A 23,564-nucleotide genomic window follows, 5' to 3' on the forward strand; every position below is an offset into this window, starting at 1 on the left:
ATGGATAATAGTGTTAGGTATGATTATGACATCAATATATGTTTGGTTTCAAAACAATTGACGTAGTGCCTGCTGAGAAAAAACAACTAAATGTTCATTGTACATTTTGCTTCCCCACCCTGTATCTGTAAATCAATGTGATTTTTACATTCGTCGCCATGTTTATGGAATGACTTCTCGTGTCATCTCGTAATAATATACTCTACCAGTCAAAAGTTTGGACTCACCTTCTCATTTAAATGGCATGAGATGGAGCACAGATGACCAAAAAGGGCTCAGCATCACTAGGAACTCCTTCAAGACTTTTGGAAAACATTTCAGGTGACTACCTCATGAAGCTCATTGAAAGACTGCCAAGAATGTGAAAAGCAGTAATAAAAGCAAAATGTGGCTATTTTGAAGAATCTAAAAATAAAAACATGCTTTGAGTTTTGTTTTGTTTTTTGTTTTTTTTTAAACTACATAATTCCATATGTGTTCATTCATAGTTTTAATGCATTCAGTGAGAATCTACAATGGAAACAGTCATGAAAAGAAAGAAAAACCAGGTGAGTCCAAACTTTTGACTGGTAGTGTATAAACAAATCATCGCATTTGTGATTTGATGGAAAAACCAACATGACGCACTTCTGTTTATTTGGACATTTAGTAAATATCGGTAAAGTTTTGCACATATGTCCAATGGAAAAGCCACTACTGTTGCTGTATACTGTGTAATTTTGTACATACTTAGAAGTTATTTTATTATTTCTTATTTTTTGTGTATTTTATGATAGTTTTTATTCTATTTGACTTAGCTTTTATATATTTTATTTTACATGTTTTTATCTTTGCTCATGCTACAAACACAGAGACCTGGGTAACTATATTTCGCTCTATCATGTACGATTGATTGAATGACAATAAAGCCGAGTCTGATATGATCTTTTTGTCCTGCCTTATTTATTAACTTTCAGGTTGTAGTAACGGCTCAGATGTTGTCATCATTCTTCCACCTAATGAAGAACAGTAAGACATAGATAAGTGTAACGAAGGAGAATGGCGACTGAAATTAATCATCCGATGTCAGGATTGTTTCAGCAGAGGACATCCTGTGAGACTGAGCACATAATCACACAAGTATGAGGTAAAAAAATATGGTGTGCTCTAAAATTGAGAAGTTTCTGTCTCACCGGTGAGCACCGAAGACAATCACAGCTCAAATTCAAAGGCTTTTCAGATTAAGAATGAGCTCACCTCTCACTGAATAAGAGAAAGGAGAAGAGTATAAGAAAAGAAGGAAACGAAGGGAAAGGAAGATGCTGGGGTGATGCACTTATGTTGAGGGTTTATTGTAGATTCAAGTCGTTGATTCATCTATAGAATGAAATAAAATTGTAAAAAAGAAAATCCATCAGTGTTTCCAAAAGCATATGGTGATGTTTTGTTGGACCGTAGTCAGTCTGTTGACATAAAGAGGTTAAAAAAACACAAGATTAAAGCAGCAGGGATTAAAGGATGGTAGCTTTTTAAGCCCTCAAACCAAATAATCATTTAACAAAATAGCTGCAAATGAATTCATGGCTGTCACCTTAACAGTTACTCACTAAAACTCTCAGCATTTTAACCATTAACCCTCTAGTATCCCATCCAGTAAGGCCCTTACTAAGCACCAAGTGTGCCTTTTTGGCACACATGTGGAATAATGTAAAAAAAATGTTCATACAGTTTGTTTTTAATTCTTTTACACTTTTTTATTTCATCAACTTGAGCTGTAAATAAAAATACCCAATATTCAATAATTGTCACATTTTTTAACCCTTTAAATGCTGTGTTTGTAATGTAAACAAACCATTTGTTTAGATGCAAAAAACACAAAAAAATATTTTTTTTCCAATACACTACATAAAAAGTGGATCACAAATTATTTGGTTTTTGCAGTCTGGCATATGTCAATGATTAACTCCTACATCGGTTAATTTGCATTATTATTTTTGGCGCTAGGTCAAATATTCAAAAATACTAGCATCTGTCACCAAGTGTGTGAAAAATGCACACGTATAAATCAAACTATTAAATATTATACACTGATTTATTCTAATTTGATTTTATTTTTGTAAATCAAGGTCAGCCCTAATCATACATATCAAATAATCATTCATTTTACATTTTTTTTAACCCTTTAAACGACCTCTTTTCATCAAGATGTCACTACATTTTTTGATGCAAAAAACACAAAATATGATTTTTTTTTTTTCAAAATACTACATAAAAATTGGATTAAATGTTATTTGATTTTTGCAGCCTGGCATATGTCAATGATTAACAGCAACATTAACAACGTTAATAAATTAATTTAGACCCTCACCTCTCAAATGAAGCCCAGATATCAGTAAAAGCAGGATTTATGTCTTAATGGCTTTTGGATCAAAACAGTGGTTCTAATGGAAGAAATAGTGTGTTTTAGGCACACTTGGGAGACAGATGCTAGTCTGGTAATTTTCTTTTGTTTACAATGTGCAAATTTTAGTTGGTGGCCAGAATTTTAAAGATCATGCTAAAATGAACAGCTTTTGAATTCTAACCGTATTTAAATTGTGAAAAATAATATGAAGTTTTTTAACACAAAGTGCAAAGTGTGCCTAAAAAGCGCACTCGGATACCGGAGGGTTAAAGACCTATAACTATGAATATTTTCTATATTTATCCTTTCCTAAGTCATTTATAATGATTTGTTCTGATATTATCACGTAGATGTTAAAGTCACAGTAAATTCAAGGTTATTATATCAGAACTGGTCCAAAATAGAACGGCCACATTGGCTCTTAAATGTTCCTTCAGAACAAATATTACAAAAATGCATCGCAGTCTATCATGGTTGACTGTTGAGGCAAAAACTACATTTAATCTCCTCCTTCTTATGAGGAGTGCTATTGTGAAGGGGAAATCTGACTTTCTTACCGACAGAATAAGGCATAGAGGTTTACAACGTAATGATGGCACCAGACAGGTTACCACGGGTCACCTTGTTGAGCCGTATTATGTAATAAATTCCCATTATGTAATAAAAGTTCAAAATGTAATAAGAATGTCACGTCATCGTGTAATAAAACTGCATTACGTAATAAACTGGCGCATTTTGTAATAAACTATGTCAACGCATTATGTAGTAAATTTTTTCACATCATGTAGTAAGTTATTACAGTTTGAGACACTGATTACAAAATGCACTTGACACATTTTTATTTAAAAAAAAATGTAATAACATGGTTCATTATGTAATAACAATCCAAATTAATATCATTTCAGAGCAATTTAGAAGAAATTAGTCACAGGAGCTCCAGGTAATGTAATCAGAACTTTAACCACACAGTTTAAAGATTTAATATAATTTTGTAATTTTGATTTAAGTTTTATGATGTTACTATAAAATGTTAAGTATATTCTACTAATTTGTAGACATAGCTGAAAGTACGAAAAAGTTTAAGTTGAACGGAATTAAATCACTAAGTTTTAGTCATGACCATCATAAAACTTAAATCATTTAAGTGCATTGTAATTAAAGCATTTTAGTAAATACAAATTCTGGGCTTACAGTGCGCCTTTTTATCTTCACATTGCATTGTGGGTATTGGGCATGTTGTTGAAAATGTGTTATTTTTATGTGCAGGGGTTCAGCGGGGTTGTGGTGTTAGTGTTAATTTGGATTTAATGTGTGTATGTCAGTGTTTATTGGCCTTTTTGTGTTTGTTTTTGTATTTTTGTAGAGCTGCACCATGAGTCAGAGCCAGAGGAAGAACAATGGCTTTACTGTTCATCTAAGACTGTTATTGTACAATGGAAATCTTAATGTCTTGTCAAATTAAAAGCACTTCCTGCATAGGCAAAATGACATTGAGCTAACTTCCAATCATGCGTCAATATATCAAGTTGAATAATTTCATAAATGTTGTGGGCAGGAATATGGTTATGAGTTTGATTTTCTAAAAAAAAGTAGTGTAATTATAAATTAATCTGGCTGCAACTGAGAAAATTAGTCAGTGTAACCTAAAATGCGGAGTTGAATGGTTGGATAGTGGGGTTGATTTTACAACAGATTTAAAGAACAAATAACTTGTCTTTTAGTGTTTTCTACTTAATAGTTTAAGTTCAATACTTTTAGCATTAAAGTTGAACCTACTTAAACCAACTGATTAGTCGATCATTACTCAAATCATGTAAGTGCAATCACTTGTCTCAAATTCTTTGAGTAAACTCTACTTATCCAGGCTTACAGTGTATAGATTTGAGTTATAGAAATGCATTTTTTAAAAACTGTTTTTTAATGTTTTAGTTTTTATTAATGTCAGTTTTTTAATGAGAACATCAGCCTGTTCTGGGACTACAGGTGGAAATTAGCACTGGTGCTAGAACCTGGTACACTACAGCTCTCCTTTTTAAGGTTAATGTATATTGTGCATTGTCCTGGTCTAAATAAACAAATAAAATGGAAAAAAAAAACTTTGCTGTTCTTGATAAACCTGATCTGCAGTAATATGTTTTAGTGTAAATCAATGGCTAATTGTTATTAGACTGTAATTAACAGTTTTCTTAATCAAAAAGTTTATTATTATTATTATTATTATTATTATTATTATTATTATTATTATTATTATTTTGCATATTATCCATGAATTGAGTAATAACTAGTATTAGAGTATGATAAAAATGTGATAAAATGGCATTAGTGGCTTTAAAAATGTTTTTATTTCATGGTTTTCACATAGTTTATCACTTTCTGATAATACGTTTTAAATACATGTTTCTTTGTTTCAAAAATCAAATGCATGGTGTCCAGCTGAGTGGACATTTTTGTAACTCCATAAAAAATAGGTTCATTAAAAAAAATCAGTTGCATTGTTTTGTTTTTTTTTTCATTCCTAAAGAGGAAAAAAACACTCAAGAAAAAAATCTTGACTAAGGTTCTCATAATTCATGCATGAAAGGGTTTAGCCCTATCGGCTCGCCCACGGGCCGAAAAAATTATATTAATATTCATCTACTATAAAAAATATAATAAATCAGGACAATGAATGTTTTTTTCACCTTTTGCTCAAAGTTTAGACCCTGATGTTAATAAAAGTACATCAAAAGTGTATTTTAGTGCAAACTTTAATGTTTAAACATGATTTTTAATCTTTGTGGGGTGAAATATACGCTATTAAAAATCTCCGACACGAACAATTAATTTATGCATATCATTGTCAATCCAGCCGAAAACAAACAGGCGAGGATAAAAAATTCTAATTTCTCTTTTAGTTTGTTAGAGTTTACTCAGGCATAGTAATAGATACAATATTTAGACAATGGGAATAGATTCTGTGAGGTCTCTAAATGTCCATAGACACCAAGAACATCCATATGAACCTTATTATTGTGAAGTAATTCTTCATTTACTTTGGGTATGTCTTTTTAGGCATTTTTCCCCTGAAAATATGGTCAGGGTTTAACAGGTTAAAGTCAAGAAACAGTATTGTTTGTATCTGCTGTTGTAAAATCTGTATGTCGGTACTCATGCATTTGTGGACAAGCCATTGATGCTGGCAAACTTCCTACGGCAAGACAATTAATGTGCATTCAACCATGTCTTCAGGCCAGGTAAAGTAGCCTTACAGCATTTTAAACACACATTATTGTTTTATTTAGATGACAAATGAACAGATCTACATAACAGCCTATAACCCATTGCTAATTAGTGGAACATAGTTTTACTGTAATAAAATGTTGTTAGCCTGGTCATCATATTCATAGGCAAGGCAAGGTATATTTATTTGTATTATTTGTTTATGTATGTATGTATATACAGGGTGGGGAAGCAAAATTTACAATATTTTGAGGCAGGGATTGAAACAGTGTATGACCAATTAGTTTATTGAAAGTCATGAGAATTTATTTGCCACAAGAAAATTGACATCATAGAAAATGTTTTTATTCTATGTGTCCTCCTTCTTTCTCAATAACTGCCTTCACACGCTTCCTGCAACTTGCGCAAGTGTTCCTCAAATATTCGGGTGACAACTTCTCCCGTTCTTCTTTAATAGTATCTTCCAGACTTTCTGGTAATAGTTTTGCTCATAGTCATTCTCTTCTTTCCATTATAAACAGTCTTTATGGACACTCCAACTATTTTTGAAATCTCCTTTGGTGTGACGAGTGCATTCAGCAAATCACACACTCTTTGACGTTTGCTTTCCTGATTACTCATATGGGCAAAAGTTTCTGAAAAGGTATGGATAATAGTGTTAGGTATGATTATGACATCAATATATGTTTGGTTTCAAAACAATTGACGTAGTGCCTGCTGAGAAAAAAACAACTAAATGTTCATTGTACATTTTGCTTCCCCACCCTGTATGTATGTATTTATTTATTTCGTTCATGGTTGTGCATTTCATCAGTAAACATTCAATAATCATCAAGTAAACAAACATGTACACACCCATGCTCGAAAAGGAGAAGGATGAAGAAAATCTTATATTTCCTGCCCCCTTCTAAATAATAATAACCTTAATGGTTAGCCATACACAACTAGCTATAAAATCATGCAGTATAAAGTCAGACAAACCAAACTAAATACATCCAAAGATAGTACCAAATGAATACAAAACCAAAACTAACCAAAACTACATGTCCAGAAAGTACAAAACATAGGTAAACATAAACCTGATGAAATGATGCAAAAACATTATACCAGACCAAAATGAGTAAATAAATATGTCACAAGATGCAAAACAAATACGAAGCCAAATGTAAAACTTATAACTGTTGATATAATCTCATTGTTCTTTCTTTATACACTTTTTTTCAGTTGGAATATGTTTTTACAGTCCTTCAACTCATTATGAAGACAATTCCAGAACATAGGTAAATATAAACCTGATGAAATGATGCAAAAACATTATACAGTCCAAAGCATGTAAATAAATATGTCACAAAATACAAAACAAATACGAAGCCAAATGTAAAACTTATAACTGTTCGTATAATCTCATTGTTCTTTCTTTATACACTTTTTTCAGTTGGAATATGTTTTTACAGTCCTTCAGCTCATTATAAAGACAATTCCAGAGTTTAACACCCACCACTGATGCACACATCTGCTTCAAAGTTGTCCGTGCACACTGGTGTTTGAAATAGCACCATTTGTATATTGTTTGTGTAGCGCCATTCATACACAAGGTGGTGCTTTACAAAGGCATGGAAACACATAAAATTACAAAGGACAATAGCAAGAATAAAACATTAAATAAAAGGAAAGTGCAGGAAAGATGCTCCACTCTGGTGGAAACCACCGTCTCTGGGGTTACCTGCCTCATCGTGAGCCCAATTTGCTACTCGTGCCCCCGGGGACTCAAAGAATCCCAGATGCTGAACTGGTTGTTAACAGGTTCTCTGCGAACAGCGGGTTAACCCTGCTGTCCCAGTTCTGACAAACCTTGAAGCCCAATGCGGTCGTTCCCCCTGCACAAACCCTGGCAGTGTCCCGAACTGCCTGCTAGCACCTTTAAACCTGGTATACCACACATGTTTTAAACCTGTGGCAGAAAGAAAGAAATTAAAACAAGAATAAGAGATCGTTAAAACAAAAGCTAAAAACAGTCTTGATTGAAATTAAAAATGTAATGGTGATTCAATCAAAACAGTTAAAATAGTGAGTTGCAGTGCAGGTATTAGAACTAGAAAAAAAAAAAAAAAAAAAAAGCTCTAACCAAGGCAGCTGTAAACAAATGAGTCTTTAACCTTGATTTAAAAGAACTGAGCAGTTTTCTGGTAGTTTGTTCCAGATGTGTGGAGCATAAAAACTAAAAGCTGAACCATCTATAGCTTTATAAACTAACAAAAGTATTTTAAAATCTATTTGTTGGGAGACAGGAAGCCAGTGTTAAGATGTTGTAATATTGTTGTATCATATTATAATACAAATAAAATCGAAGATCGATTTGTTATGTTGTAAATTCAATTTACATTATGAAATATGAATTATGAAACAACTGCAGCATCTGAAACTGACCACAATGAACATTTGACAAACAGTACCACAGAGCTTCAGTTTCAGCTTCACAGTTTGTCATGTCTTTTATGTATTGTGATTGTCTCTGCCAACTCAGCATATATTTCTTTTATTAGTACATTTTTCTTCTCTTCTCTTTTTTTTTTCTTTTTCTTTTTTTTTTTTTATCAATTACTAGAAATTTCAGGCGACCACATTTGAATTCCAGGCGACCCCAAATTTCGTCCCGAACCCAAGGTTGAAAAAAACACTGGTTTAGATATTTGATCTGTATTTATTTCTGTTTGTTTGGCAATTAATGACCCCTGCTGTTGGAGAAAAGGTACATGTCAAGGTAGTCATGTGATGCATCTGGTTAGTCATGTGATGCTTCAGTCAGTCATGTGATGTTATATAGCAGGGACAAAGAGTTTAGTTCTGTTTTGGAAATTCTGGGGAAAACCCACCTTTTTAAGAAGAGCTACTCCTTACTTTTGGTTGGAGGGTGCACATGGTAGGGAGTACTACTAATTATTATTTAAATTGATTTGTTTGTAATGTTTATGTTAAATATGTTAATTATGCTTGATGCCAACATTTTGATATTATATGTTATGTTTTTTTGGGTTTTTTTTTTCAGTTTTTCACGGTGGTTTGGTGTTTGATGGTTGATGAATGGTTGATTTATTTTCTCTTATTTCAGTCGGAGCGTGGTTCTCTTCTCTAGCCGGAAGAAAAAAGTTTAGGAGCAGCTACAGTGTCAGTGCAGGCAATACAGATGCTCTGGAGCGATGAAGAAAGTGTAATTGAACCTATGGTGAGTTGTTGTACCATAAAAATGACCTTGAAAATATAGTTTGAAGGGTTGAAAAACTCCACAGTGTTGCTTTAAGGCAGTGTTTTTCAACCTGGGGATCGGGACCCTACGTGGGGTCGCATGGAATTCATATGGGGTCACCTGAAATTTCTAGTAATTGATTAAAAAAATGTAAATAAATTACTAATAAAGAATATTTTTAATGATTCAATATATTTTTTATTATAATTGAAACACCACACATTTTTCCTAATAAAAATCAAGTTCAAATAAAATGCAGGATGTAATATGAAACAGAGAATGGAAAGCTTCACCCGCCTGACCCCGCTGAGACATCTCCAACAGAAAAATGTCTCCATTTTGAATGTCTGGGGTCGCCAGAAATTTATGATGTTAAAAGATTCTGTTGGGTTTCTCTAAATTGGCTTTGAGCAGGGGTGTCAAACTCATTTTGGTTCAGGGGCCATATTTAGCCCAATTTGATCTCAAGCGGGCCAGACCAGTAAAAGCATGACTTAATAACCTATAAATAATGACAAATCCAAGTTTTTCATTTTGATTTAGTACAAAAAAAACAAAACAATTAAATTATGAAAATATTTACATTTTACAAAAAAAAAGATGTGAATAACCTGAAAAAAAAACCCAGAAATTTCATTTGAAAAATTAGTGCAATTTTAACAATATTATGCCTCGACATCATTTATACATGTACATTTACACACAATGTTCCATAAACATTTGGTAACAGGCAGAATATTGTTAAAATTTTGGAGTTGGGAACTAAAATTTGAACAATTTCTACAATATTCCATCTCTTATTATTAACACAACTACAGATCACACTGGATCCATAAATGCCCAAAACATTTAATAACAGGCAGAATACTGTTCAAATTGCACATTTTGGGTTGTTCATCTTTGTTTATATTTATGCATTTATTTGCATTTTATTGTGAAAAAATATTTTGTAAATATAAATATTTTTTACAGAGTAATGTTTGTCTTTTTTCACTTAAATTTTTCACAAGGAAAATTTGTAGTTGTCATTATTTATGGGTTATTGTGTTGTTCTTTTTACTGTAGATCACATTGGTCTGTATGTAGAACCTGAACCAAAATGATGTGGACAACCTGGAGTGTTCTGGTTCATTTTTGCACTTTCATCCCATGGGCCGGAATGGAACCTTTGGTGGGCCAGATTTGGCCCCCGGGCCGCATGTTTGACACCTGTGGCTTAGAGTCTGGTTTTGACCAACTCTATATATAAAAGTGTCAAGAGATAACTTCTGTTGTGATCTGGCGCTATATAAATAAAATTTGATTGATTGATTGATTTGATTAGTTTTCCCTTTTAAGTCGTTTTGGAAAAAAGCATCTGCCAAAGGCATAAACAACAAAAAAAAACAAAAAAAAAAAAAAGGGGTCACAAGTAGGGGTGTGTATTGGTAAGAATCTAGAGATACAGTACAAATCACAATACTGGGATCACGATACGATATATCACGATACTGTTAAAAAGGCAATTTTTTGTTTGTTTCTTTTTTTAAATGATTATATCCTTGAAGAACTGAATTACAGCAGAAATATGCACAAATACTAAACACATTTTTATTTGATCAGAACAGGATCTAATGCTATATCACAAAATGTTCCTGTGTTCAAACTTAAATTATGTTTTACAGACATTACAGTTTAAGATCCTGTTCAAATGTTCATATTCTATTAGTTCAGAACTAACATTATAACATAATTTTTGTGTGATCCCAACCATGGAATTAACATTATTTAATAAAAGAGTGTTAAATAATAATAGCTTTTTTGCTAATACTGGCACATTTACCGAAATGTTCATTAGTATACTGTCCCTGCTGAACAAAAAAACAAATGAATGAATAAAATAAAAAAATTTTTAAAAAAGAGAGAAAACAAAAATGAACCTCCACAATATCTGCATTTGAATAAATACCTAAAAATATCGATACAGTACTTTTTTAAGACCGATACAGTATTGTGAAATGGAATATTGTGATATATTGCAGAACCCATATTTTCTAACACCCCTACTCACGAGCCAAAAAAGGTTGGGAACCACGGCTTCAAGGCAATATTTTCAATGGAGTTCATGTTATTTATTCAAAAATTTTGACACTATTGGTCTATCAGATCCAAATACACTCTAAAAAATTATTCATGGGGTTAGTAAATTAAGCTTAAAATCAAGAGCTTTCTCTGCTTAAAAAATTAAGTGTGTTGCATGTACACATTTAAATCAGTTATTTTATGAAGATGGTCTAAATGAAAAACAAGGAAAACAATCTTAACTTAATAACATATTGGTTTTGAACAGACATTTCTGCCTTAACTTAACATATTAGTATATTAAGTTAGTAAGTTTATATTGCAAAAAAGAGCAATAAGAATTGTTCACAATGTTGGTTTTCGGGAGCACACAAATCCACTATTTTTACAATCTAAAATCTTAAAACTGATTGACCTTGTGGAATTCAAAACTATTGAAATAGTATATAAAGCTAAAAACAATTTATACCGGGCAATATTCAAGGAATGTTTTATGAAAGAGAGGGAGGCTATGATTTACGGGGAAAATTAAATTTAAAGATTCATAAAGTACGCACTACATTAAAAAGTTTCTGTATCTCCATTTGTGGAGTAAAACTGTGGAACAAATTGTGTGTGGAGATAAAACAAATATCAAATATAATTCAATTTAAAAAAAGATATAAAGAATTGATTCTTGAGAGGTACAGTATTTAATAATGACAATGAGGCTTGTTTGTTTTGTTTGTGTATGATAGTGTACTGTTAAATCTGCTGGAATTATTGAAGAAAATGTTTGATTTGTTGAGTCTGTTTGTATGACCATACTGACACGAATATAATGTCGTGGATAATTCAGTTACTGTATTATGGATTGTTGTGGTACAATGCTAAAATTAGGGCAATAGTATAGGTTAATTGCTGTATAAAGTTAACAAAAAGGTGTAAAAGGACTGAGGGGTAGGATTAAATAAGTTTATACTTCTTCCTGCTCCTTTTCGACCATGCAAAATTCAGACTTGTATGTGCTTGAAGATAGATTCTGTCCATTTAAATGTTGTTTTGTTTATGTCTTAATAAAACAAACAAAGCAAATTTTCTTTGCATGTTCGAAATAAAATAAAGAAATAAAAAATAAAAAATAAGTACAGCTTAAACATCTTGTAAGCGTCCTTTAAAAGCTGAGTACAAATCTGACGTGCCTACTGTTGAAGAAAACAAAAAACAAATCCATACATCCTATCGGTCAACCTGTGACTGCAGAGTACCAGTAATTTCACCTGCTGGATCAGTGAGTTTCCACACAGCCGTAGACATCAAATCGCTCACATCAGCAGAGCCTGAGGCGAAAAATACAACCCCAATACAGATCACTGATGGACACGGAATGACATGAAGAATGGGAGGCTTTTACAAGTAGATGCTGAGAAAGAAGGGCATTCTAGGTACATGCAGCATGAGGGAATATGTGTGTGAATGGGTAAAAATGTCTACATATTTCCTGTCCTTTAATTTTCCTACCTTTAGATCGGTGGTTCCCAGCCTTTTTTAGCCCATGACCCCATTTTAACTTCACACATTTCTGGTGACCCCAGACATTCAAAACTGAGACTTTTTTCTTTTTTTTTTTCGCTAAAATTAATTTAGTTTTGATCATGTAATAGTTTTCTATACTATGTTGCAAATAAACATTAATTTTAGACGACATTTAGTCTATATTACAGGTGTCAAACATACGGCCCGAGGGCCAAATCCAGTCCGCCAAAGAGTCCAATCTGACCTGTGGGGTAAATTTGTGAAATGCAAAAATTACACTGAAGATATTAACAATGATTTTAGCTCAGGTTCCACATACAGACCAATTGAATCTCAAGTAAATCAGACCAATAAAATACTATATTAACCTAGAATTAATGACAACTCCAAAATGTTCTTTGTTTTACTGTTAAAAAAAAAAAAAAAATTACATGAAAATGTTTACATTTACAAACTATCCTTCCATAAAAAATGAGAACAAATATGAACAACCTCAAATGTCTTACAAGAACTTAGTGTAATTTGTCTGTTTTGTGTATTTGTAGATCCACTGTAAACTACAAAGCACATGTGTAGGTGATAAACTGAGACATAAAATTACACTTATCTTCTTTTTTTTTTTTCTGTAAAAACAGGATTTTTTTTTTTTTTTAATTATTTTTTACAGTGTGGGTTCTATCTCTGAATCTTTTCTTACCTGCAGATGCGACAGTATTAGAAGGAGCACAAGTTATTCACATAACCAAAACCATTCCTCTAGAGATGTTTTTTTTTTCTTCCCCCCCATTATTATTATTTCCTTGCAGAAGTGATATGACGTTCATGAACGAATCGAATCTTTTGAATGGCTCTTTTCAGTGAACAGCTCCTGATTGAATGGCTCCCTTCAAAGAGCCAAAAGTCCCATCACTATTTTTTACAGTATTGTTCTGAAAACCACAGCTGCCAGTTTTTGTTTTTTTTTCTGTAAAAACAGGATTTTTTTTTTTTTTACAGTGTGGGTTCTTTCTCTGAATCTTTTCTTACCTGCAGATGCGACAGTATTAGAAGCAGCACAAGTTATTTACATAACCAAAACCATTCCTCTAGAGATGTTTATTATTTTTTTTCCTTCCCCATTATTATTATTTCCTTGCAGTAGTTATGTGACGTTCATGAATGAATCGAATCTTTTGAATGGCTCTTTTCAGTGAACGGCTCCCTTCAAAGAGCCAAAAGTCCCATCACTATTTTTTACAGTATTGTTCTGGAAACCACAGCTGCCAGTTTTTTTGTTGTTTTTTTTCCCGTAAAACAGGATTCTTTTGATTATTTTTAAAATTTATTTATTTTTTTTAGTGTGGGTTCTTTCTCTGAATCTTTTCTTACCTGCAGATGCGACAGTATTAGAAGCAGCACAAGTTAGTCACATAACCAAAACCATTCCTCTACAGTAGAGATGTTAATTACACCCCCCCCCCCCCCCCCCCCCATTATTATTATTTCCTTGCAGTAGTGATGTGACGTTCATGAACGAATCGAATCTTTTGAATGGCTCTTTTCAGTGAACGGCTCCCTTCAAAGAGTCAAAAGTCCCATTACTATTTTTTACAGTATTGTTCTGGAAACCACAGCTGCCAGTTTTGTTTTTTTCCGTAAAAACAGGATTATTATTATTATTATTATTTTTATTATTATTATTTTTTTTTTACAGTGTGGGTTCTTTCTCTGAATCTTTTCTTACCTGCAGATGCGACAGTATTAGAAGCAGCACAAGTTAGTCACATAACCAAAACCATTCCTCTAGAGACGTTTTTTTTTTTTTTTTTTTCCCCCCCTTTATTATTATTTCCTTGCAGTGTGCATACATACAGCATTTATGCAAATATCCCATGTTGCTCAGAGCCTCGTGGAACTGCAGCATTTTGCGCCGCGCGTGGATGGAGCAGCAGTAGTAGAGAGCGCATTGGACGGCGGGGAATGATCACATGACAGAGGCAGCATGTGCGATTTAAAAGAAAGGCAAAGACAGACTTGAGCATCAGATTGGTGATCCGAGCGGAGGATCAGGCGGAACATCCCCTCAGCTCTGCGCGCACTGCAGCCTCCAACCGGCGGATGGACCGGGACCGAGGCTCACATCCAACCTTTTAGACCACACTAGAGCGGTAATAACAGCTACCCTTCCTCCTTACCAATAAAACCCCTTCACCGTGAAAGGGAAAAAAAAAAAAAAAAAAAAAAAAAAAAAAAAAAAAGCCTTTGTCCCACCTTTGTTCTGTAAATTATTATCCCAGCAGCAGCGCGTCCACAGAGATCCACGCATCCCTAATCCTCCAAAAAGGTAAGAAATACAACTTTTTCATTAAATTTTTATTTTTCTAATTACATATTAGCATTTTAAACCCCCCCCCCCCCTCTGTAATCTCGCGTTGTTATGCATGATCCGAGCGCAATTAATTAATTGCATTTATTTAGTGTTTTTTTTTTTTTTTTCTAACCCCTCTCGCATCTGGAATATCATACATGCTTTGGCTCAATGTGGATGAGTATCTGACAAAGGGAAATGCAGGCAGATGAGAAAACTGCATGAAAAAAAGAGTATCTCAGCTTGGTTTGAGTGCTGCAGCTCATGGAAAGAAATATTTGATGTGTAATTAATTCTGAACTTGTCACACTGTTAAAAAAAAAATAAAAAATCCTATTATTTTTACAGAAAAAAACTGACAGCTGTGGTTTTCAGAACAATACTGTAAAAAACACATCCAACTGTAAACATATTTATGAAGTAACATGTAGATTTAACATTGTAAACATGTGGATTTAACATTTTAAACATGTAAATTTAACATTGGATTTAAATGGTACATGGACTGCACTTATTTAGCACATTTTCTCCACCGTCATGGTGTCCAAAGCACTTTCCAAATCCACCAGGTCCAACTGGGAACAATTTAGGGTTCAGTGTCTTCCATGGACACATTAACATATGGACAGTCAGAGCCAGGATTCGAACCACCAACCCTTTGGTTATTGGACGAGCTGCTCTACCAACTCTACCAACCCATTCATGCGCAAGTTTAAAATGTTAATAGTTTACTTTTTTATATAACTTTTTTATTAAAAAAAAAAAAAAGAGGAAAAAAAGCAAATAGGTTGTTATTTCAACATTATGGTCTTAGCAATTTAAACGGCACCACAATGTTTTTCAATTCAGTTTTATTTTCTAAAAACAATATAAATACATCATTTCTACATACAAATCTGGTTTTGTTCACATACTCTTCCTGTAAGAACTACAGCTATATTTGATTCAATCACTGACACAAAAATCTTTTCAAATAAACAATTTGCATTGTATTGTCACTGACAGTTTTTTTTATGTTGCAATTTTACAACTTTTTGGTGTTAATTCTACAGTCATTTTTTACAGTGTATCTGACAAAGGGAAATGCAGGCAGATGAGAAAACTGCATAAAAAAGAGTATCTCAGCTTGGTTTGAGTGCTGCAGCTCATGGAAAGAAACATTTTATGTGTAATTATTTCTGCACTTGTCAGAAGAAATGTCCCAGTTTCCTAAAAAAAGACACACAATGAAGATTTTTTAAAAATATATATTTTAACCCTTTCATGCTTAGTGGTCACTACAGTGGACAGCTATTCTACAGCTGTTCTCTTATTGTATTTTCAAGGATTTTATTATTTTAGTTCCATGTCAGCCAACACGGTGGACACTTAAGCATCATCCCATACACCAGGGGTATCAAACTCATGTTAGTTGAGGGGCCACATTCAGCCTAATATGATCTAAAGTGGGCCGGAGCAGTAAAATAATATAAGTAATAGGATAAGAACTTATAAATAATGTCAACTCCAAAGTTTTTTTCTCTGTTTTTGTGTGAAAAAAGTCAAATTCCGTAATGAAAATGTTTACATCTACGAACCGTACTTGAACAATACATGAGCAAATATAAACAACCTGAAAATTCAGTGCAATTTTAACAATATTACGCCTTAGTTTATTATTTATACATATGCATCACAACTTACAGATCACAGTGGATCTACAAATACACAAAACATTTAGTAAGAGGCAGAATATTGGGACAATTCCACATACTTCTCTTAAGAAATTTGTGGTTATTCACATTTTTGCAAAAGGCTAGTCTGTAAATGTAAACATTTTCGTGTAATTTTACTTTTTTTTTTTTTTTTACACTACATCAAAGAGAAAAAATAGTTTTCATTATTTATAGGTTATTCTGATAGTATTTTACTGATCTGATTCACTTGAGACTGCATTGACCTAAAATGATTTTAACATCCTTGATTGTTAATATCGTCAGTGTAATTTTTGCATTTCACAAATTCATCCCAGGGGCCAGATTGGACCCTTTGGCGGGCCAGATTTGGCCCCCGGGCCGCATGTTTGACACCTGTGCCATACACTGACATTCATACCATTACTGTAACTTAGCTGTTGATAAACCTGATCTGCAGTAACATGTTTGAGTGTATATCAGGTATTTGTTATTGTTGTTAGACTGTAATTAACCCTTTCATGCATGAATTATGAGAACCTTAATCATGCTTTTTTTTCCCTGAGTGCTTTTATCCCTTTTAGGCATAAAAATAATAATTCTATTGATTTTTGTTAGCTTATTTTTATGGAGTTACAAAAATGTCCACTCAGCTGGACACCATGCATTTAGTTTTAGAACCAAAGAAACATGTTTTTACTGATATACTGTGTGAAAACTATGAAATAAAAATGTTTTTAATGCTGCTAATCTGATGTTTTCTCACATTTTAACATACCTGCATGGAGATAATATGCAAAAAAAAAAAAAAACAACCCTGTTAATTACAGTCTAATAACAATTATCAGTTTTTTTACTCTCAAACATCTTACTGCAGATCAGGTTTATCTAGAACAGCAAAGTTACAGTAATAGTATGAATGTCAGTGTATGGGATGATGTATAAGCGTCCACTGTGTTGGTTGATATGGAACTAAAACAACAAAATCCATGAATGTACAAGAGAACACTTTTGAACAGTTGTCCACTGTAGTGACCAGTGTGCATGAAAGGGTTAACATTAAGTTTTTTTTTTTTTTTTTTGCATATAATCTCCATAAAGTGAGTAATAGCTAGTATTAGAGTTTGTTAAAATGTAACAAAACATCAGATTAACAATATTTAAAAATGATTTCATAGTTTTCACACAGTGTTTCTTTGCTTCTAAAATCAGCTGAGTAGACATTTTTGCAACTCCATGAAAAATAGGTTCATAAAAAACAATTTCAACCGCATTATTTTTTTTTCATGCCTAAAGAGGAATAAAAACACTCAGGAAAAAAAAAAAAAAAAATCTCAATTAAGTTTCTCATAATTCATGCATGATAGGGTTAATTGAATGATGTCGCTCAAAGAGGCAAAATTGTATATATTTTTTTTCTTGATCGTGCTTCACTTTGCTGAATTATTGCCTCTGATGATTTATTCAATCTCAGCAGTGACTTTGAAAGTAAGGACAACTTGAGTTAGGAGCATAACTGATCCTTTTTTCTGCACCAGCGTCTGTAGTGTCTATATAATATTTGACAGAAGAAATAAAAGGATCCAGTTGTCACATGTCGCTACTGTACGTCCAATTAAGGGACAGTCTGCTGCATGTAGACGAGAGCCGTTGTTTTGGATTCTGCTGCTTTAAATCTGTTATGTGTAAAATTTCAGCAGAGCAAATTTGCATGGGACAGTATTAGAATCCATACTGCCTCTCAACCAGGCATTTAACAGCTGCTGTTAAAGCTGCGGCTGAGGACCGATTGCTCTGGGTGTCTGTAATTTATGCACTTGATTATTCTACACTAGGGATGGATGATCAGGACAAAAGATCACAATGTTTCTAATTACAATCAGCATTTGATCTGCTGTCTTTCCTCTTAGTTTAGTAACAGCCTGAGGATTTATTTATTTGCACAATTAAAACACAATATTACAGTAAAGATATCACTATTTCCACTGTAGATCCTTATTATGGCTTTAAGATAATGATTAAGACTGCCATATATCGGACAGTAAATTGGGAGTGATTATTATTATTATTATTATTATTAGTAAAAACTACATCTGACAGTGACTGTTCAGGCATCAGACATTTGTCCAGCAATCTTCTCACAACACAAAGATGGAGAATAATTGGATGAAAAAAAAAAAAAAATTGTAACTTAACTCACAGCTTAACTCCACTGCGGGGATCTTGTTTGTTTGTTTGTTTGTTTTTTTTGCATTTTTTTATGGACACTTGATGAGACACACTTTGACATCATGTGGATTTTCAATATCCAAAGCCTAGTTTCCAGAGGCTTTAATACTTGTTAATATACTAATATATGGAACTGACACATACACAAAAAACACTCAAAAAGAGAATTCAGAGTACATTCATTGTGGTGCACTGTGAAACCTACCATTGAAACAGTGGCAGCTACTCTTCTTTCAGAGAGGGGAAGCTCATTGTCGGCTTACATAAAAAAAAAGTCAAGTTATTTAAACATAAATTGGTCCCTCCGTTCCTTTCTAAGAAAATGGTCAGTGACCTTATCGTACCAACTAAACAAGAAAATGTTGAAATTATGTTAAATTGAAACAAGGAAGTACAATGAGTGTGTTTTATTTACAGTCCAAGAAATGAACAAGTAATTTCGTAGTGGTTTCTCTCTCGATTTCACAGCAGAATGCGCGACGGTATTAAACTGAACTCTGTCAGTGAAGGAGTAGATCTCAAAATAGCTGTCAATCAAACAGGATTCAGCCTTTTGACTGATCCTCCAATCAGCACGTGGAAGCTCAGCGTCCAGCCCGACCGAGCTCTGCCCACAGCTCCATTCACCCCCAGAGATGCCGAGCGTCCGGGGGCGGGACAACATCGTGGCATTTATCCAATTACCGTCCAGTTTTGAGGCAATGAAAAAAACTGTTCCACTCAGTCCCATTGAAGTGCATGGACGCTGAGCGTCTACGGACAAATGCACTGAGCAGAGATCGAATGAGAAAACAGCGCAACAGGAATGTATGAGGAGTGAACAACATCGAGTCCGTTGATTTGTGATAAAGCTGATTCTGAACGAACTCATCTGTGAGATGAAAGTGTTCCAACACATTTGTAGTCAATGAATTGTCAACACAACCGTACATATTTAACCTTTTAATTTTGTAATTTTAGAGAAAGCTGCGCTTCCCTTGCAGTCGATGAGAAATAGCCTCCGCATTGAAAGTACCATGATTTGTACTAGGGCTGCACCGATACCAATACCAGTATCGGGTTCCAATACTCAGTGTGTGTACTCATAAAAGTACGTGGATACAACCGCACCGATACCACTATCAGCAGTGTGACATTCACAGTAAAGTGCAGCCGGTACACAGTGGAGGAGTAACGTCAGCAGTGTGGAGATTTTTCAAAATAAATGACGGTGACAAAAGTAACACTGACTGTAAGTAACGTTAAAGACACAGACGGATACGGACGGAGTGTTCTGTCCATCCACTGCGTACATTCCATCCGTTTTCCAGGTGCTTGTGGATGCGTACCCGGACGGAGAATACCACTGGGAACTGTGGAGATAGAAGATCTGTTCAAAGAGCAACAGTGTGAGTTAGAGAAAAACTACTGACAGATTTAGGACAACTACCCTCATCAATATCAGCATTAGTATCCACATTAGTGTTACCTCCTCTGTCATCTCCATGTTTGTTATTACTGACTTTCTTCTTCTCAAAAAACTTTTCTTCGTGGTGTTTACCCAGTATTGTTAATTAAGAGTGGCGCCCCCTGATGTATTAATTGAGAAACGCTCATTCCAGTGCATTAAATGTCAGTAGAAGCACTTTGTTCCAGTCAGACTAATGACAACGACAATAAAGCACATTTTCAAAAGGAACTAAAAACTGTAATGGTATTATTAAGTACTCATATCAGTACTCAGTATTCAAGTAAGTATTCAAATGTAAGTACTAGTACTAGTACTCGGTCTGGAAAAAAGTGGTATCGTACATCCCTACACTTAATCAGACACTATAACATTATATGGACTCGCAGCAACTGAAGCCCAGTTTCCAGAGGCTTTAACCCTTTCATGCATGAATTATGAGAACCTTAATCAAGATTTTTTTCCTCAGTGTTTTTATTCCTCTTTAGGCGTGAAAAAAACCAGACAAAACAATGCAATTGATTTTTTGTTAACCTATTATTCATGTAGTTACAAAAATGTCCTTTCGGCTGGAAACCATACATTTAATTTTAGAAGTAAAGAAACATGTACGTAGTTACTGATATACTGTGAGAAAATTATGAAATAAAACATTTTTAATGTTGCTAGTCTGGTGTTTTCTCACATTTTAACATAACTGCATGAAGATAATGTGCAAAAAATAAATAAATAAAAAAAAAAAAATAAATAAAAAATAAAAAATAAAATAAATAAAACTGTTAGTTACAGCTTAATAACAATTAGTGATTTTTTTTTTTTTTACACTCAAACATGTTAGTGCAGATCAGGTTTATCTAGAACAGTAAAGTTACAGTAATGGTATGAATGTCAGTGGATGGGATGATGCACTAGCGTCTACTGTGTTGGCTGATATGGAACTAAAACAACAAAACCCATGAATATACAAGAGAACACCTTTGAACAGCTGTCCACTGTAGTGACCACCATGCATGAAAGGGTTAAAAGAGCTTATACTGATCCATGCTACATTAACAGTCTGGTAAAACTGCATATCTTAACCCTTTCATGCATAGTGGTCACTACAGTGGACAGCTATTCAAAGCTGTTCTTTTATATATTCATGGATTTTGTTGTTTTAATTTCATATCAGCCAACACAGTGGACGCCTATGCATCATCTCATACACTGCAATTCATACCAATACTGTAACTTTGCTTTTATTGATAAACCTGATCTGCAGTAACATGTTAGAGTGTAAATCAGTTGCTTTTTATTGTTATTAGACTGTAATTAACAGGTTTTTTTTTTTTTTAAAAAACAAAAAGTTTTGGGTTTTTTTTTTGAGTGAGTAATAACTAGTATTAGAGTATGATAAATTGTTAGAAAACATCAGATTAGCAGGATTAAAAATGTTTTTCTTTTTCATAGTTTTACACAATTTATCAATAAATACATGTTTCTTTGATTCAAAAATTAAACGCATGGTGTCCAGCTGAGTGGATATTTTTGCAACTCCATGAAAAATACATTCATAAGAAAAATTTCAATCCATCCATCCATCCATCCATCCATCCATCCATCCATTATCCACCGCTTATCCGGGGCCGGGTTGCAGGGGCAACAGTCTAAGTAGGGATGCCCAGACTTCCCTCTGCCCAGACACCTCCTCCAGCTCCTCCTCCAGAAAAATTTAAATTGTATTGTTTTTTTCATGCTGAAGGAGGAATAAAAACACTCAGGGAAAAAAATATTCTCAGTTAAGTTTCTCATCAGGGAAAAAATCTTGCCTAAGGTTCTCATAATTCATGCATTAAAGCACAGGTGTCAAACATGTGGCCCAGGGACCAAATCTGGCCCGCCAAAGGTTCCATTCCGGCCTGCAGGATGAAAGTGCAAAAATGAACCTGAACAGTCAAGGCTGTCAAAATCATTTTGGTTCAGGTTCCGCATACAGACCAATGTGATTTACAGTAAAAATAACAACACAATAATCCATAAATAATGACAACTACATATTTTCTTTGTAAAAAAAAATATGTGGAAAAATAACAAAACAAAACATTACACTGTGAAAGTATTAACATTTACAAAACTATTCTTTCACAATAAAATGCAAATAAATACATAAATATAAACAAAGATGAACAACCCAAAATATGCCATTTTAACAATATTCTGCCTGTTACTGTGTTAATAAGAGATGTTATATTGTACAAATTGTTCAAATTTTAGTTCCAAACTCCAAAATTTTAACAATATTATGCCTGTTACCAAATGTCTATGTAACACTGTGTGTAATGTACATGTTTAAATAATAATTTGAGGCATAATATTGTTAAAATTGCACTAATTTTTCAAATGAAATTTCTGTTTTTTCAGGTTTTTCAAATTTTTTTTTGTTAAATGTAAATATTTTCATAATTTAATTGAAGTTTCTTGTACTAAAACAAAAAGAACAACTTGGATTTGTCATTATTTATAGGTTATGAAGTCATTATTTTCTGGTCTGGCCCGCTTGAAATCAAATTGGGCTAAATATGGCCCCTGAACCAAAATGAGTTTGACACCCCTGCATTAAAGGGTTAAACTAACATTTGGAAACAGAAGTAGAAGACATACACTAAAGTTGTCAGATCGTCCATTCCTGTTCGAGCGTATTGTTCAGTAGATTTGATTTGTCCCATTAGCTTGCAGAACGACAGCCGTCTCAACATTAGAGCCCCATCCGTTGGTCCCATCGGAAAATGCAGACGGAGAATGAAAAGTTGACTCAGTATTATAATATAATGTAACTGCTTCCACAGTCCATCTGGGGCTTGTGTGTTTGTCTGCATCCTAATGACGATGCGCACAGTCAGAGACGTAGCTGTTGTCTTGGGTGTCCTGGTCGCCCAGCAGGCAGTCTGCACATTCGATAACCCCGCTGCACACTGAGCGGCAGGATCTTTCACCTTTACTGAATGTCAAACCCGCTCTTTTTATCTGCCAACATCTCTTAGGTTTCACAGCGCACCACAATGAATGATGTCTGAGCTCTGAGTGGTACATGTACGTGTGCTGCCAGTTCCATATATTAGTATATTAATGAGGATTAAAGCCTCTGGAAACTGGGCTTTGGATATTGAAAATCCATATGATGTCAAAGTGTGTCTCATTAAGGTGTCCATAATAATGTGAAAATTAATATTTATAACCATTAGAAGCCCTCGTCCTTAAAGAGCTCATTCTGCTATTTACATAATTTATCCAGACTGAATGGATGTGGCAAACCATATGCAAATTAACATCTGATTAGAAAGTACCATTAGCTACATTATTACAAGCGCTAAATGTGTTTGCAAAGTGTGTGACTATATTTCAGGTTATTTAATTATCTAACACCACGCTAATAATGATGTCTCATGCTCGCTGAACCACTCTTTGAC

The 23,564-nt window shown here is 33.8% G+C and overlaps 1 protein-coding gene across 1 annotated transcript in view; it reads left to right on the forward strand.

Moving 5' to 3' along the window:
- The first annotated feature begins 14,654 nt into the window (after positions 1 to 14,654).
- The window catches only part of rap1gapb (RAP1 GTPase activating protein b), a 439,024-nt gene continuing 430,114 nt past the window's right edge, over positions 14,655 to 23,564 (forward strand). The window contains exon 1 of the mRNA XM_030134454.1: positions 14,655 to 14,745. The gene's annotated coding sequence lies outside the window, so the exon portion shown is untranslated. The remainder of the gene's footprint in view (positions 14,746 to 23,564) is intronic.

This window comes from Sphaeramia orbicularis, chromosome 5, assembly GCF_902148855.1.
Source record: "Sphaeramia orbicularis chromosome 5, fSphaOr1.1, whole genome shotgun sequence".
Classification (NCBI taxonomy): domain Eukaryota; kingdom Metazoa; phylum Chordata; class Actinopteri; order Kurtiformes; family Apogonidae; genus Sphaeramia; species Sphaeramia orbicularis.